Source organism: Otolemur garnettii, unplaced genomic scaffold (genome assembly GCF_000181295.1).
Source record: "Otolemur garnettii isolate 467f Iridium unplaced genomic scaffold, OtoGar3 scaffold00055, whole genome shotgun sequence".
Classification (NCBI taxonomy): Eukaryota; Metazoa; Chordata; class Mammalia; order Primates; family Galagidae; genus Otolemur; species Otolemur garnettii.
The window spans coordinates 10,948,598-10,966,526 of record NW_003852450.1 but is presented as its reverse complement, the minus strand read 5'-3'; the positions used below and the strand labels follow the sequence as shown (position 1 = coordinate 10,966,526).

The 17,929-nt window shown below is 40.9% G+C and overlaps 1 protein-coding gene across 1 annotated transcript in view; it reads left to right on the top strand.

Moving 5' to 3' along the window:
* Nucleotides 1-5,640: 5,640 nt before the first annotated feature.
* The window catches only part of NEK7 (NIMA related kinase 7), a 148,119-nt gene continuing 135,830 nt past the window's right edge, over nt 5,641-17,929 (top strand). Inside the window, exon 1 of the mRNA XM_003792306.2 lies at nt 5,641-5,958. The gene's annotated coding sequence lies outside the window, so the exon portion shown is untranslated. The remainder of the gene's footprint in view (nt 5,959-17,929) is intronic.

Here is a 17,929-nt window from a genome sequence, read left to right as displayed (position 1 = left end):
AGCATAGGCATAATTCTGAGGCTTTCTTGGTAGAAAACTTCCAACTTTCCTTTTCACAGATGGAAACTTTATATACTTAGTTCAACATTAATTTTGCTGCTTCCAAGTTAATAAAAGAGAAGCCCCTGAGTTGACATCTTGTATTCCCAGGCTGATAAGCTCCTCCAGGCCTTTCTTCCAGGTGGAGGGAAGGAAAAACAGCTGTGTTGGGACCTTGGCGCGGTACCTTGATGATTTCTGTAGATGCTCAGATCTTACTGTAAATGTCACTTCCTTAAAGAAGCATTCCTGGCCTACTTAATCTAAAGTGTGTTCCCTCTTGTTATTCCCTCTTAGCGAAGCTTATCTTCGGTTTTCTTCAGACTGCCTACTTATCCCCAGAGGCTGCGTATGAAATCCCAAAACCAAACACACTTTCACAGTGAGATAAAAATCAAAAACATTTAAGAACCAAAGGAATGAAAGCTAACATGTTAATTATAAGTTTCAGATCGAAAAATAAACACTTCCACTAACAGCTATCAACTTTAGACTAGAAACCTAAACATTGATACTTAATACATGACAGTCATTGAGAACAAAGGCTTGTACCCAGGGCAACAGACTTGACCCAAGAGTAACCTTGACGGACTTCCATGTTTCCCTGGGGCCGTAGGGCCAAGAAAAGTATATGTAAGCTTGCGTGATTTGCTCATCTTCTTACTTCCGGACAGGTTACATTTAAACCAGGCCAGAGAGATGGGTTGTGTTCCTTTTTTCTTTTTTTGAGACAGAGCCTCAAGCTATCCCCCTGAGTAGAGTGCCATCGCATCACAGCTTACAGCAACCTTTAACTCCCGGGCTCAAGCGAGTCTCCTACCTCAGCCTCCCAAGTAGCTGGGACCAGAGGCACCCGCCACAATGCCCGGCTATTTTTGGTTGAAGCTGTCATTGTTGTTTTTGGTGGGCCTGGGCTGGATTCGAACCTGCCACCTTAGTTGTATGTGGCTGGCGCCTTAGCCACTTGAGCTGCAGGCACCGAGCCGGTTGTGTTCCATTTTAACATTTAATTAGAGAAGGATATTTGAGGGCCTACCCTGAAAATTTAGGAATCCTTTCTTGAAGTAAATTCTAAGCTACATCTTTTGTAAATTTTTCATGTTTCACGTTAAGACACTTTATTACACTGTCTTTTCTGGTGAAGGTGAGTAGTGAACCTTCTAGTACATCAGCTTGTTCTCTTGCTGCCAGTGGATACCTGGAAAACACCTGTTTAGTTTGTTATTGTTGGCATCTCCACTTACCACCTCAGTCCTATCATCTTTTCTTTGGTACCAGATCACAATCTATTATTCTAGGTAGAACCCCAGGGGTAAACCACTGCTGGAATTCCATCCCAAGCTTGTTGCCCTGTCCCTAGAACTGATTCATAAGGTGTTGCCTCATTATGGCATGAAAATCCCTTAATATAGCAACTGGTCGTCTCAATATATATGAAAAAACAAATGAAGATGTTGGCATTTAATTTTGTATAGTTTATGTAAACATAATTTCAAAGAATCATAAAACAAAAAAATACATAGAATATCCATAAGAGGAATTAAAATACTAGGTTCTGAAATCTGGCCTTTAAGAGCTAAGCGATAAACAGCAAAGATTCAGACTATATGATTATTCTGACCTAGAATAATCTCTCTGTATATTGAGATTTCAAGACCTATAATAACATCACCAATCAGGTCATAATAATAAAGGCTTGGTTAGCTAGTAATTATAGAAATGCATTTCTAAAACTTTAAACAGAAAATTAACCATTGACATCTGATTTGATTTTTATTCCAGTCATATTTACATTATGATATTTTCAAACTTCCTATTGTAAAATGGTAAAACATACTGCCTATAGTACTTAGGAATAGACCTGATGAAATATTAATTTCATTTAATTTAGAAAATAAAGTATTTTTGTTATTGTTGTCAGAAAATTATTTTTCTTTTAATTTGAGCAATAAAAAAATAAAAACAGTATTTTATTTTTATTTTCTTAATTTTTATTGTTGGGGATTCATTGAGGGTACAAAGAACCTGTTTCATTGATTGCAGTTGTTAGGTAAAGTCCCTCTTATGCTTGTGTCCCACCCCCAAAAGGTGTGGCATATTTTGGTGGTTCGAACTTTTCATTAAATGAATAAATAGTTTTAAATTATTAAAAATATTATATATGTATAAATACCCTTAAAATAATTTATAAAGTTCTACATATTAAATAAACCCATTAGTTATATTGCAGTAAATAAAACGGAAGGTAAATATATAACACTATTGTCTGATTAGGATTGTTTGCAGTTCCTATGAATGACATTCTACTGTTTGTCCTCTTCTACCCGTTCAAAGAACAGATTATCCCATAAGCCTATAGATAAATATTGGCTTGCCTTCTCCAGTGCCTGAATGGCTTACGAATTTAAAGTTTCTTGCCTTTTCTTTTAAGGAAGACCTGGCACTTCATGCAGTTTTTAAAGTACATATCTAATTCCCCCCCGCCCCCCCCCCAAATTCTCAAGCTTTGTAAATGATACTGTGCTTGTTCTGAAGTGTTATCCCAGGTGCTCTTTACTCTCTATAATGCTAACTTTTGCATGGAAAAGCTGATACAACAGAGCGACTTAGAAAATAAAATGTCTCTGTAACTTGAATGTCATCCGCTGGTAATTCAGTGGCAGAATTATGGAGGATTGTTGAGGCTGTTTATGATTGACTAGGCTCATTGTTATAAATAGTGCAGCATCTGCTTTCAGTACATCTTTGGATTTGATGTGGCATGATTCCAAATCTGGTTTCACTCACATCCTGTTATTTCCAAATAGATTGAACATTCACACTATAATTGAACTGCTGAAAAAATAATTACTGAGGTATTTTAAAGTGCACTTCTGCCATTAAGTAGAACAGCTGAAAATAAAAAAGATTGAAGAGTTGTTTACACTTGATCTTAGCCAGAAAGCTGCGAGGCAATGAAGAAATGTTGTAATCAATAAGAGCTGATGTATGAAAAAAGAGGCTTACAAAGATGAAAACAACGTTAAATACTACTTTTCGCCTCTTGTATTGACTTTATTAGGGATATACCTTTGGCTCTATAGCTGAAGCGTTTCTCAACTTATGAGGAAATACTAAAAGTAAACAAAAACAATCATTATCTTCCATTTTCTTTTCTTGTAGGGAGTAGACAATTGCTCAAACTTGACTAGATCGGTAGCAGCCCAGAATTGAACTGAGGAGAACAGAAGAGAATCGTTCAGAACAGGTAGTTTGAGAAAGAACAGGGAAAGTACACAGGACTTTGAGATCTTTACGTTTAGCACTGGGAAATCACACGACATTTTTCACCCTCCTTTTCCAGGTAGACATACATACACATAAAAATACTCCAGAGAAACCTACAGTTCAAAAAATTATCTTTGATATTTGATGACTATAGTACCATAGCTGGCTGTTAGTATAAATGAGAGGTGCTTTTGGACACTCGTGATTGAAAACGTATCACTGTTGAGGAAATTATGTACTGCTAAGTGGCTTAATAGCTTGGCTCCACATCAAGGATGAAGTGTACCAGGATGAAAGGGGAAATAATTTCTGAATATATTTCCTTCATTGCTGTGACTTATTGCCCACTGCATATTGGCCCTTTGGCTTTTATATTCAGAGGCAGGTGACAGAAATTCAGTTGCATTGCGCTGACCAAAGGAAATCATGATATAATATAAATATAAACTGCCAGTTGTACTGTTTCCTGTTTTGCAACCCATATAAAATATTACATTTCCCTACATTTAAAACATATACATAGTATATTGAAATGTTTCCTCAATTTTATAACTACTACAACAATAGCCAGAAAGTGGCCAGGAAAAACCACTGTCAGTAAGCCACTATTTTTAACCATGAATTGTATTCTCAAAATACGGTAGATAATTGGGACATGGCAGACTTGTCTTTCTGTGATGTTGAATTCTAAGGATTTGATGTGAGGACAAAACTGAGGCCAATTTTCCTGTTTTAATGGGGAGTTCATCTGTATGATTCACTAACAATTATTAAATTAAATGCAAGTGGTCATTAGAAGTGAAAAAGTAACTTTCTAATATTTTTCATGGGCATTTCCAAAGCAAGATAAAGATTTATTTTCTGACACTGTACAGTGACCATAGCCAGGGCCAGAGAAAAGTGATCTCTCTTGGGTTGTCTGCAGTCTGCACTTTGACTTCCTCCTCTTGGCCCAGTTTAGTCCAGACATTTCAACAGCTTGACTAAGGCTCATCACCATTTTGGTGCCAAATTCAGTGGCTGCCAATGTCACTAGTAGCTTTTAAATACACCTGTTGCCAGCACTATGCTTGAGTCAAGTAGGCTAGACCTTTCTGGTCTACCCTAGTGGGTAGGTATCTTTTTCAAAGGAGAATTATTTTTAATATTACTTCATCATCGTTCTTCCGGAAGACATTTTTTTTTTTTCCTAGCAAACATCTTCCCCTACAGAAAAACTGCATTTACACTAAACACGGTATGGTAACATCTAGTCTAGGTTAGCCTTTGGAGAAAAAATAGTTTCGATAATCAATATTACCTGTAATTTTTAATTGTGTGGGGCCAGCAAAGGTCTATGAGTAACAAAATATGAAAACTTGGTGTAATTTTAAGTCAAATCAAGTATTGTTTACAGCAAAGTTAACCTGATGTTAAAGGTATGTATTGCATAGTAATTAGGTATATAAACACTAATTCATATAAAAGATTGTAATTAATGTGTTTCATGGGCCAAACGAGCCTTTTCAGAGAAAGCTTGGTGAGGAGATGAACAGAAAAGCAGTTAGACAAGGATTGGATTTTGAAACAAGGATTTCTGGACAAGAGTCTCTTTGGCCAGCACCTCTTATTTTCCATTAGCGTTCACTGGAGGCCAGTAGGCTAGTGGCTGGGAACAACTCTCCCTATCCACCAGAAAGGTGATAACATTTTACAAAGAGACTATGCAGTAGCTTCAGTTCTTCCAGACCTTTTGAACACTGTGCTATTTAACTGAGGCTTGATCGTCCTATATTATTAAATACATATATTTATTTTCAAAGATTCCTTGTCCCATATCAGGTAGATCACCTTTCAGAATGTCCTAAAAGCCACTGTCGTCTATTCTGGGACACTTAATAACGCAAAGTCTGCTTTGCCAAAATCAGAAAACGACCCTTCTTCTTCCTGCACTCACAATTAAACGTGGAGGTTGTTTAAGCCACCCGGTTAAAAGAGGATAGGATCAAAATGTGGTCCAGAAGAAGAACGGGAAGATCACCAAAGTCGGTTCACCCCTCGCTAGTGGAAGCATTTAAATATAAACGAGGAAAAAGCACTTTCTTTAGAAAGCAGCTGACCCGGGCTGAGGAAAGGTGGCCCTGGGGGCAGAACGCCAAGCCGCACACCGCGGCAGGCCTTAGGGCAGAGCTTTGCCGAGAGGGGACCTCCCGAGCTGCGTCGGCTCCAGCGGGGGAAGGTCCCGGCTCTGCCTCTGCGGCCCCGGGCGCCGGGGAGGTAAGCGGGAAACTTGCCCCGAGCAGCCGGCCGGGACCGGCGGCGCGGGACGCGGGGCGCGGGGAGGGGCCGGCGGCCGCCCCGCCCCTCTCCTCGGGGATGCCGGGATGTTTACACTCCTGACAGCGGAGGCCGCGGGAGGAGGAGCGGGAGCTGCGGGAGGATGGGCCGCCGCTAGGCTCGCACTCGGGACGCGCCTCGCCGAGCGCAGGGTGGGTGCCCGCGCCTGCAGCGTCCGCAGCGGGCGGCGCGGCCGGAGGTGGCTGATCGGCTTCGGGCCTCGCAGCCACAGCCCCCGGCCCAGCGAGCCTTTACGCGGCGGCGCCTGGCCGAGCCGCCCGCCCGCCCGCCGTGGGTGCCTCGCGGGCGGGAGAACGGAAAACTCCCAACTTCCTGGTGAGTCGCTGCCCAGAGCTCGGGCGTCCAGGCCGGGCGGCCGCTGCCGGGTGGGGCTGCCTGCGGGAGTGTGGCGGGGACAGGGAGGTCGGGACCGCGCGGGGCGGCCTCCAGGAACCCCCCGCTGGGGGACGTGGGGCGGGGCGCGCCGCGCTTGAGCCGAGTGGGAGTTTCGGTCCCGTTTCTTGGCAGTGGTTGGAGCGGGTGATGGAAACTGCACGACTAGCCCTGGCTCTGCCGGCCTGAGGCCGCTGCGGTAACTAAGAAACTCCGCGGTCACGGCGGCGGCAGCAACAGGTCCTGGTTTCAGGACCAGAGGAACTTCAGCGAAGTCCCGCCTCCCGGCGGATGCTCATTGGCTGCGTCAGTTATTTATCCGGCGCGGATTGGTTAAGTCAGTCTGTCAGGGTTCGGCAGTAGCCCGACTTAGAAAAGTGAAGTTCACTGGGAGAGAGAGTGGGTGGTGGAAGCCAGGCAGATAGGGAAAGATCTGTGGTGCCCTGAGAAGTCCAGGGAGCGTGAGAGACCTGCTGGAGAATAAACTTTAGAGAGATTCAGAATTATAAAGTGTCGGAGAGAGGGATTGCTGTGAGACAGTAGCAAACACTGGTGATGATGGTGGCAATGGAAAAGAAAGAAATTGAAAATTGAGGCCAAAGTCAGAGAGACAAGGGGAGTTCTAGGGAAAAAGGAGAAAAGCGAGAAGATCGCATGACTCCAGAACGGTGTCAAGAAGTGAACACAACTAAAGGATGCTGCAATGACATCTAAAGAACTCCTGTTGTCTCTTTCCTTTATACTCTATAGGCCTTGAGACGGGAGATACCAAATATAAATCGAGTTCTCCCATAGCTTTAGTCTTTTTTTGGGGAGGGGGGAATACTAAAAATAGACTTAGTTTGTGGTAAGATATATGTTCCTGTCCTTGAGCAATTCTGGTGACTTAACTGGAAATGAGAAATATATTACGGAAATGTAATGACTTTTCTCTTAGAGCTCTGGAGCTCAAGGATGCAGTTCAACACATGAGATTTCCATGGTTTGTAAAGCATTGTGTACTCATCATAATTAGAACCACTGTTTCTATTTCTTTCTCCAAGGCAGTTGCAGTTTCAGGAATATGCACACCCTCTACAGGCGACAACAATATGTCTTGTCAGCTGCCATTACAGAATAAAGAACAGAGTATGTGTTATAAATCTGTTTAGGACCTTGAGCTGCTGCTGGTGTGGTAGAAGAATGGCATAGTACCTGCACTCTGAAAGTTCATGTGTGTAGGACAGGCAATCAGGCCTTGAAAACTGTAGTAAAACGACAGATAGATTTAACCCTGTAGTGTGGCTAAATGGAGCAACTCTTGCTGAGTATTCTTGGCTTGTACCACTTGGTGAAGGTCAGTGCTCTTGAAATGGTTAATATACCACTTAAACGTCATTTCCAAGGAAAGGAATCCCTTGCTGCTTTAGGGGAGATCCATCTCACAGCATGCTTCACTCCCCGAACTGCAGCATCCTCTAGTTCCTGCACTGGGAGCTTGCTGGGCAGAGGGTGAGAAGTTGGAACTCTGAAAAAGCTTTGCCTCTTGGAAGAATCAAAGGGGCAGAAACTACGTGGGGATGGAGAGAGGAAGGCCCAGCGAAATAACAAAGGCAAAGGGCCCCTTTGAGGCGGCTGGTCGCTTTCTTGGTGGTGGTGGTAGGAGAGGGCGCGTCAGCGTGGAGGAGCCCGGGGGATCCTCCGGGAGGTGCTGGCCTGAGATTCCGCCCAGCGGCGACAGACCCCGCCCTGTGGAGCCCCATGGCCTCTGCGGCCAATGTGTAGCGAGGACACTGCGCTCTGGAGGGCGGGTACTTCCTACTCCGCCTCTGGGTTCGGAGAAGGGACCGCAGTTTCCTCCTCCAAGGATGCCTGTGGAAGGAACGCCAGGCTAAAGCATAACCTTGTGAAATAAATACGCTACAATAAAGAGGAGGGGGCTTCGGTTTCCTCCGAGCTCTCCTAAGTGTCTCATTTCCGATTCCACTGCACCATGAACTTCAGCACTTCGATTAAAAGTTAAGCAACCAAGTTGGTCCACAGACTATATATAATCTGTGACTGATAAGGATTTGACTCTGAAATTATCTGGAAATGAAAACCAAGAAATGTCAGAATCTAAATCGCTTTCAGAACTGCTTGGGACTCTTCACGGTTAAAAAGCTTTCCAGTTTAACAAAGAATGTAACTTTGTTTACAGGCGTACAGACTCACTTTATAACATGAACTACTATTGAGGTTTATTTATTTAGATAATACCTGTATTATCAAACGGAGATAATAGCCTTCATTCTTTTCCTCCCTTTCATCTTCTTCTGGCTGGACCATTTCTGAGTTCATTTCCAGCCTACTAAAACAGCCCTTACTGCAAGAATGAGGAAAGCGCTTCTGGTATGATGGCCACGTCCTAGTGGAGGAGGGGAGATTTGATGCTAGTTTAACTAACCTACCTGGTACTAAGTTAAAAATCAACACTGTAGTTTTAAGTGACCAGAAGTGCAGTGCTGTTACAGTTTGTATAAATATTTATGTTCATACTCCTACCCTCACCCCTAAATCTTCCGAGTGGTTGCAATGGACAGTTTTGTGTTCTTTTTGCAAACACTTTTCGTTTCTTTTCAACTATTGTGCATTTACTGAGGTGCAGATTTTTTTTTTCACTGAAATTTGTGGTTTATCATTAGAGGTTACAGTGTTTCTAAAACCAAAGGCTATTTTTCCTAGGAACTGTCTGATGTTTCAAGTTGTATCTCTATAGCATTACTGACGTTTCTACCATTCAGGGCATCTGGAGAGAAGAGAATAGTGATTGTTCAGTGCAATTTTGAAAGAGCAGTTGCCTAATTAGGTAATAAATTCCAAAATTCCTTTTCGGTTTTGTTTCTTTTTGCTGTTATTTTTTAAAATAGGCTATGGTATTTAAAAATGTGTAGGAGAGCTGTTAGCTGCACAGAACAGCCCTGTCTCCATTCCTGGTTTCAATCAAAGTTCCTTCAAGTATTTGTTGAGGGGGGTCGTGAGAGTATATATTTCAGTGTGTTGTGTATAAAACATGGTAGCAAACAATGTAGTGCTTGAGGGTGTCTTGGAAATGACAGATATAATTACTCTTTGCTCTGAATTGCTTTACTAGCAATTTATCAGCATTCCTGTAAATATATAGCAAGATTTTTTAAGAGGCATTTCTTTACCCTTTTGAGACTGTTTCAATTTAACTTCCTCCCCCATTTTTTATATGGGATATAGATGAATAATATTTAGTTACATAGTTGTAAGTGCTCTTGATTTTAGCCAAAAGGCTGAGAAGCAATACATAATTGTAATCAAATATATGCATTGGTAGCATATAATAATGGCAGTTTTGAATTTTTGAACCTATGTTATTTAATCACAGAGTTACAAAACTTCTGAATTGCTGATTTCTCTTTTGGTAATTAGTAGTTTGATTATCCCTGTGTTATGTATTTTCACAAAATAGTTTTCATTCTTAAGAAAACTCAATGGAGAACGTATTTCATGGTTTTGGCAGCCAGTGGGGATGAGAAGGACAGATGATCAGTAAGCATTCTGTAATATTTTTGAGTAGGATAACTTCTTTTTTTAAATTTTGTCAAGATAATAGCTCAGTCATACTGTTTATGTAATGAGCTTATGCAGTGAACTGTTTTGTAGCGATAGCACCCAAAATATTAGCAACAATATGTAAAATGAAGAAAACTTAAGTATCCTATAGAAATTTAGAAATAAGCACTTTCTGTTACTTAAGGGAAATAAGCCTTTTTATAAATCTTGGTCTTCTGTTGATTGTAGTTAAGAGCTACTTTTGTATTCCAGGCTGCTTTTATATAGAGCAGGGATTTACAAACTTCGCTATGGGGCTGGGTGGTAAATAGCAAATACGTCTGGCTTTGTGAGCCATATGGTTGCAGCTGCTGCCCTTATAGCTTTGACCACATGGGCATAAGTATATTCGAATAAAACTTTATTTATATAAATAGGCTTGTGGCTCACTTCTGTCCCATAAGGTAATACCAAGGGTCTAAATATGATTCTAGGCTGTTGATGTTTGGGATGATAGGGAATTTTCCACCTGAGCATTTTATAATTTTTTTGGTCCTGTTAGACCTTGGTGACACTTTGTTGATCTTCCCCAGTTCCCTCGGAATAATGCCTGGCTACACGTTTCCAAATTTTATGTTCCATTTCAGAGTTCATAAACATCTGAGCCTCTTTTAGGTTTATCCACCGTTGCAGGCTTTTTCCCTGTTCTTTGCCTCTCCAGACCTTACTCCTATCCTGTGACATGAAATGAATGCGTGCCTCTCTGGGACTGCCTTCTTATTAAATCAGGGTGGAATCTGGTATCCGTCATTTATCTTTACTTGATTGACTGATCCTTCATTAAGAGTGAGTTTCCTTATCAGGAAATGATAGAGGAGTGAGTTTCCTCATCATAAGGTATGTTTCCTTATCTGATTAGTAGTTTTCATTTTAAGCAGATTGGTATGCTAAGGTGAAGCTTTGTTGTCTTTAGAGGGAATTTTTTGGCATAAGATGGTGATCAGATGTTTTTCTTTTTCAGAAAAATTCATTTAGTCTTCCATAAAAGACTTTTCCCCAGTGAAAAAATCGTTTTTTCTCCCCCCGCCACAACCCCCAGTAAAAAAAATACTCCAAGTGGCCTGTGCTTTGGAAGAGGGCCTATACACAAAATATACTTGTATATAACCTCTTCCCTTTGTTTTGAGAAGAGTTAGCTGTAGGCTGGCCTGGGTGTAGCTGCGGAGAAGCAGTAGAATGGAAAATCTAACAGCTTTGAAATTACACAGTCGAATTTCTCAATCCTATCCAGGAGTAGGTTCTGGGTGTGATGGAATTCTGACCTTTCAGCTCTCAGGAAGGTTAGGTGGGACCTGGGATATTCAGAGCTTACTGGCTAGTTTTGTGTCCCCAGCCACAGCCTCTCTCTCCTCTTTATCTGACTCTGTCGCACATACACACATATTATTTGTGTTTCCCATAATGTGAAAAAGACTAGGCATGAAGTTTAGGTTTGTCCCCTACTTTATGACTGCGGTGGAGTTACTTGCTTTGTTTAGATTCTTATTTTGCCCGCTCATGTAAGGTAGCTTTGAGGAGTACATGGAAACGTCTTTGTAAATTTGTGGTAGCTGGCCCACTGCACGTTAGTTTCATTTCACCTATTTCTCTATTTTTAGGACCTTTGTGTGGGAAGCATATCGCATGTCATCAGTTTCTTCAGATCACAGGCCCTGTCACCTACTCTAGTTTGGCCCAGGTTTTCCTGCTTCCTGTATCTGCCATTTCTCTGCTTGAATTTTCCTTTCCCTTGGCCCTGTGATTTCCATATGCATAATTGAATGGTTCCTACATTTGTCTTAGTGTTTTTATGAATGTTTTTGAAGAGTGGGGAGAGGCAAGAATCCTTAGTTCCCCAGGCAGTCAAAAAAACACGAGGGCTTGCAGGTTATGTCTGGGACTACAAAAAATGGGAGTAGCGAAAAGATCTTTAAATACTGATTCAAAAATGGCGAGATTAAAAAATGTTCTTTCAGTATGCTTATTAGAAAGTGCTTCTTTATTTTGTGGTTGAAATATTTTCCTCATATTTACCTGGGCAAATTACTATAATTCTTTTTTTTTTTTTTGCAGTTTTTGGCCAGGGCTGGGTTTGAACCTGCCACCTCCGGCATATGGGGCCGGCACCCTACTCCTTTGAGCCACAGGTGCTGCCCTAATTCTTACTGTGGTTATAACCATAACAAAGCTGTATATCCTTTATTATATTATTATTGGAAATTTTGGATAGATAAGTTTATGAAAAATTATTATAATTTCTAATTTTCCATTGCTTTTATAGCTAACTGCTATGCCATATAGTAAAGAACCCTAGAATAGGCAATTTATTTTAGGTAAACAGTATGTCCTTACTCTAGTTTATTTCTAGGCATGGTTTGTTAATCAACAAATACATGTAAATTGAGAGATACTATACCAGATGAATATTTTTGATGGATTACTTTTATGGAACGAAATTTATTCTCAATTCTCATAGCAGCCTGAAAATTCACTTTCTTTATTTTCTTTACAGTCTTTGGTGTTAAAACATGTTTTGAATAGTCAGGTGGCAGATGTGGTATTCACTGAAAATTGCCATTTTCAAAATAGATATAAAATAGTTTCAATAAGCTATTTATATTTGATAAATATTTTAATTGTTGAATGACATATTTTCAACTTCACTTTGTTATTTTATGACTTACCTTTGAACATTTAATATGTTAGCTGTTGATAAGGATCGTCTTTTATTACATAGTTCTCCCATTTACTTAACAGCTATTTTTAAAAGTAGGACAAAGTTTGTTACAGAGTATTTAATAGTATTTGATGATTGTGAAGGAGCTTAAGTTTCCAGCAAAGGGACCCAATACCAGGCCACTGAAGGAGTTTGACCACACAGCCACTGCTCTGATTAAGATACAGCTGTAATAAGGAAGATGCTGTTATTTTGGGGGCTCCAGAACCATACCTAGCCTGTTATGGTCTAGGAAATGGATGCTCTGGGCCCTGGCTCTTGGAAACCTTGGAAATATTGCAGGTTTGATTCCAGACCACCACAGTAAAGTGAATATCCCAATAAAGGGAGAGTTGCATGAATTTCTCAATTACCTTGATTTGATTAATTCACATTGTATACCTGTATCAAAATATCACATGTACTCTGTAAAGGTATACAACTGTCATGTACCCATAACAATTAAAAATAAAAAAGAATCAAAAAAGTAATGGCTGTTCACTATACTGTAGTCTATTAAGTGTACAGTTGATTATGCCTAAAAAATAATGTGTGTACCTTAATTACTAAATAATTCTAACAATCGTCTGAGCCTTTAGGGCAGGGGTCCTCAAACTATAGCCCGCCAAGGACATTTATCCGGCCCGCAGGGTGTTTTTGCTGCCGCTGCCTGTCCTGCTTAGCAGCCAACTCGTCCCAGGCCCACAGTCCGGCCCTCCAATGGTCTGAGGGACAGTGAACTGGCCCCCTGTTTAAAAAGTTTGAGGATCCCTGCTTTAGGGAGTCATAGTCCTTTTGCTGGTGGAAGGTCTTGTCTTGAGGGTGATGGCTGCTGACCAGAGTTGTGTTTGTCCAAGGTTTGGGTGGCTGTGGCAACCTCTAAAATTTACTTGCTGCATTGACTGGCTTTTCCTTTCAACAAAGATTTCTGTGTAGTGTGTGATGCTATTTGATAGCATTTTACCCATATCTTTCAACATTGGAGTTGGTCCTTTCAAACCCTGAACATGCTTTAGCAACTCACTTTATGTAATATTTGTTGTCATTTCAGCTATGTTCATAGCATTTTGCCAGGAGTAGATGCCATCTCAAGAAACCACTTTCTTTGCTCACCTATGAAAAGTAACTCCTCATCCATTGGAGTTATATCCTGAGATATGTGTAACAATTTAGTCACTTTTTGCTGTTTCTACCAGGCTTGCAATGACTTTCTCCACTGAGGTCTTGAGCTCCTCAAAGTCATCCATGAGGGTTAGAATAAATTTCTTCTAAACTGTTGTTAATGTTAATATTGACCCCCTTCTTTGAGTCACAGGTGTACTTAATGGCATCTAGAATGGTGAATTCTTTTCAGAATGTTTTTAATTTCCTGTTCCCATATCCATCAGAAGATTCACTAACTCCTGGAAGCTACAGCCTTATGAGATGTATTTCTTAGACTCTAATACTTGAAAGTGAAAATGATTTCCTGGTCAATGGTCTGTGGAACGGATGTTGTGTTAGCAGGCATGAAAATAACATTGTATATCTCCATCAGAGCCCTTGGGTGACTAGGTCTCTTGTCAATGAGCAGTGACATTTTGAAAGGAATCTCTTCTGAGCAGTAGGTCTCAGTAGTAGGTTTGAAATAGTCAGAAAACCATATTATACACATACGTGCTGCCATCTTGGTTTTCTTGTTCCGCTTATAGAGCACAGGCCTAACAGATTTACCGTGATTCTTAAGGGCCCTCAGATTTCAGAATGGTAAAGGATCACTGGCTTCATCTTAAGGCCACGGGCTGCATTACCCCCTAGCAAAAGGGTCAGCATGTGTCTGTTGAAGTCAGGCCTTGATGACTTTCCTAACTATGAAAGCTCTGGATGGAATTTTCTTGCACTAGAAGGCTATTGCATCTACACTGAAAATCTGTCGTTTAATGGAGCCACCGTCATCAGTGATCTTAGCTAGATCTTCTGGCTACCTTGCTGCAGCTTCTGCATCAGTTGGTGTGTACGTTACCTTGCACTTTTATATTATGAAGATGGCTTCTTTCTGTCGCTTTATGAATCAACCTTTGATAGTTTCCTGCCTTTTTTTTTTTTGTAATTTCCTTATTTTTCCCAGCCTTCATAGAATTGAAGGGAGTCGGTCGCTTACTGTGGATTAGGCTTTGGCTCAAGGGAATATTGTGGCTAGTTTGACCTTCTATCTAGATCACTCAAACTTCCTCTATCTCAGTAATAAGGCTGTTTTGCATTCTTATCATTTGTGTGTTTTCTTTTTTTGTCTTTTCATTTTCTAAATCTCTTTTAAGATGCGGTCTTGCTCTGTTGCTCAGGCCAGAGTGCAATGGCACAGTAATAGATCATAGCTCATTGCATCCCTGAGCTCCTGGACTCAAGTGGATCTCCCATCTCATCCTCCAAAATGGCTGGGACTACAGGCGTGCGCCACTAAGCTTATATAGTTCTTTCTTATTTTCTGTAGGTCTGGCTATGTTGCCCAGGCTGGTCTTAAACTTGGCTTCTGTCCTTCTTGGCTTTTTTTTTTTTTTTGAAGCAGAGTTTCACTCTGTCACCCTTAGTAGAGTGCTGTTGTGTCATAGCTCACAGCAACCTCAAACTCTTGGGGTCAAACGATGTTCTTGCCTCAGCTTCCCGAGTTGCTAGACTATAGGCGCCCACCATGCCTGGCTAATTTTTAGAGATGCGGTCTTGCTGTTGCCTTCTTGGCCTTTTGAAATGCTGGGATCACAGATGTTCTATTTATTACAGAAAATTTTAAACATGTATAAAGTAAAACAGTGTAATAAAACTGCACCCAGTTTCAGCAGCTACTAATCATGTTCTGTTTTGGAGTAGCACTTTTAATTTTCTTTAAAAACTTTTCTATTGTATGCACAACTTGGCTAACTGATCTGGGAGGCCTAGCTCTTGGCCTGTCTTGGCTTTTGATGTGCCTTCCTCGCTAAGCTTCATCATTTTCAGATTTTTGTTTAAAGAGAGAAACATGCCACTCTTCCTTATACTTAAGCACTTAGAGGGCATGACAGGGTTGTTAGTTGACCTAATTCCAATATTGCTGTGTCTCAGGAATAGGGCAGCCTAAAGGAGAGAGAGAGACAGACAGAGGAGTGGCCAGTCGGTGGAGCAGTCAGAGAAAACATTTATCTGTTAAGTCCATCATCTCATATGGGTGCAGTTTACGGCACCCAAAACAGTTACAATAGGAGCATCAAAGATCACTTCTCAAAGATCACAATAACAGATATAATGATGATGGAGAAGTTTGAAATTGTGAGATAATTACCAGAATGTGACGCAGAGACACAAAGTGAGCAAATGCTGTGGAAAACGGTACTAATAGGCTTACTTGGGTCGCCCCAACCTTCCGTTTGTAAAGTACACGGTGTCCGTGAAGCACAAGAGAGCAAAACTCAATACAATGAGGTACGCCTGTACTAGTTTCTTGGGAATGCTCTTAGGAATTACTGCAAATAGGGTTGGTTATAACAACAGAGTATTTCTCTCCCATAGTTCTGGAGGCCTGAAGGAAAAGAAGTTCGAAATCAGCATGTGGACAGTGCCGTGTTTTCTCTAAAGCCTGTAGGGAGAAAGGGCCTCCTGCTTTTCCCTTAGCTCCGGGGTCAGAGGCATCCTTGTCTTTCCTTGGCTTGTGGACTCGTCTGCCTCTGTCAAACAAGTTCTTCCTGTCTCTTTTCCTAGTCTTACAGGGATACCCTGATGACCTCATCTCTGCTTCTAATCACTCTTACACCTAAAATTTAAGAAGAAAAATCTATACTTTTCCATTCATAGTCTTTCGCCATATAAAAGACTATCAAACTTCTGACATTTTTGGTCCTAACAGCAGACTTGAAGATTGTGCAAGGGTTGTACCTGAGGGATGTAGGTATGTACCCTGGGTATCCTGTATGTATGTGATATATAGTTAATACTGCATTGTTGCTGTTACACAGCTGTTCCTAACTTGTTTTCCATTTACCATAGTCATCTTGTTTCTCTTAGGAGACAATAAGTGCATAATTCAATAAATACTTTCTGGCTCGGCTCCTATAGCTCAACGGGCTAAGGCGCCAGCCACGTACACCTAAGGTGGCGGGTTCAAATCCCCAGCCCGGACCCGCCAAACAACAATGACGGCTGCAACCAAAAAAATAGCCGGGCGTTGTGGTGGGCGCCTTTGGTCCCAGCTACTTGGGAGGTGGAGGCAGGAGACTCGCTTGAGCCCAGGAGTTGGAGGTTGCTGTGAGCTGTAATGCCATAGCACTCTACCCAGGGGGACAGCTTGAGGCTCTGTCTCAAAAAATAAATAAATAAATAAATAAATACTTTCTGAACTGGAAGGAAATTTAAAGATTGTCTGGATTGGTCTTTTTATTTAATGTGAGAATCAGCTGAAACCCAAGCATATAGATTTATTAATCCATGTTCCACTAGAGTCTGTATTTCTTGAGTTGCAGTTCAGGGTCCTTTCTGTTCTTTGTTTTGTAACAGCAATATTGCCTTTGTGTTAGTTTGGTAAGGTTACTGACAGAGGGCATGGTGGATTTTTTTTTTTTTTTTTTTATTAACACTTCTCCTGATTTAGCACAATCTTACTTTGTTTATGGTACATGCTTAATGAAGATTTGCCGATAGAGTGATGGCATTGTGCTTCTCATTGCCCCAGGTCAAGGCCTTGAGTACCTATCCAAGTTAGCAAATATTTGAGTGCCTAATTGTGCATATTTGAATGCCTAAATTTGTGAAGTGTTTCTGCTGCCCTTAAAATAATAAAGCATTAAGTCTTGTTCTATTCCATTCTGAAATAAAATCAGAGAGAGAGAAGAAATTACCAAAGTAGAGGCTAGTCTTAAGAAGGAGCTCTCACTTAGAGGACAGACTTAGGATAGGAAAGGCCAGAAAGGTTGTGGGTGATAAATATTTCATGCATATGTATTTTATAATATTGGATGCCTTGATTCATAAGAGCCAGGCTTCATTGTTTGTTAGTCATCTTAGTGTACTGAAAGTAACTTAGGGACCCATTGTTTTCTGTGTGCTTGAAATGTTTGGCCCCCCTACTGACCATTTTCTTCCTCTAATTTTTTCTCCTTCTGCTATAATAGAGACCACGAGTGGCTCAGTTTCTTTTATCTCAGTGGTCATGCCTCCATGCCTTTCTCTTACAAGTTGGTTCTGTTAGTTTATTACAGTTTCTGAACAGGGGTGACCATCCTTTAAAGTATAATGATAGAAGTTATTAATGTCAATCCTAAAGAATTTATTTCATGATTCTTTGAAATAGTTATATCTATTTGTTTATTGAAAATGATTTAAACAAAACATGTGTAGCTGTTCAAGAATATGTTTGTTACCTTTTGCCATCACCAAGATACATTATATTTTGAAAAGCATTTGTCCTATTACCATATTCTCAAACTATGGTTCTTAGGGTGCATGATTAGAGAAGCATGAACATTGGAATTTTAAAAGAAGTAGCCCTGCTGTGTGAGGTGGCTCACACCTATAATCCTAGCACTGTTGGAGGGAGAATTGCTTGAGCTCAGAAGTTTAAGACTTGCCGAGAGAGAGAGAGAGAGAGAGAGAGAGAGAGAGAGAGAGAGAGAGAGA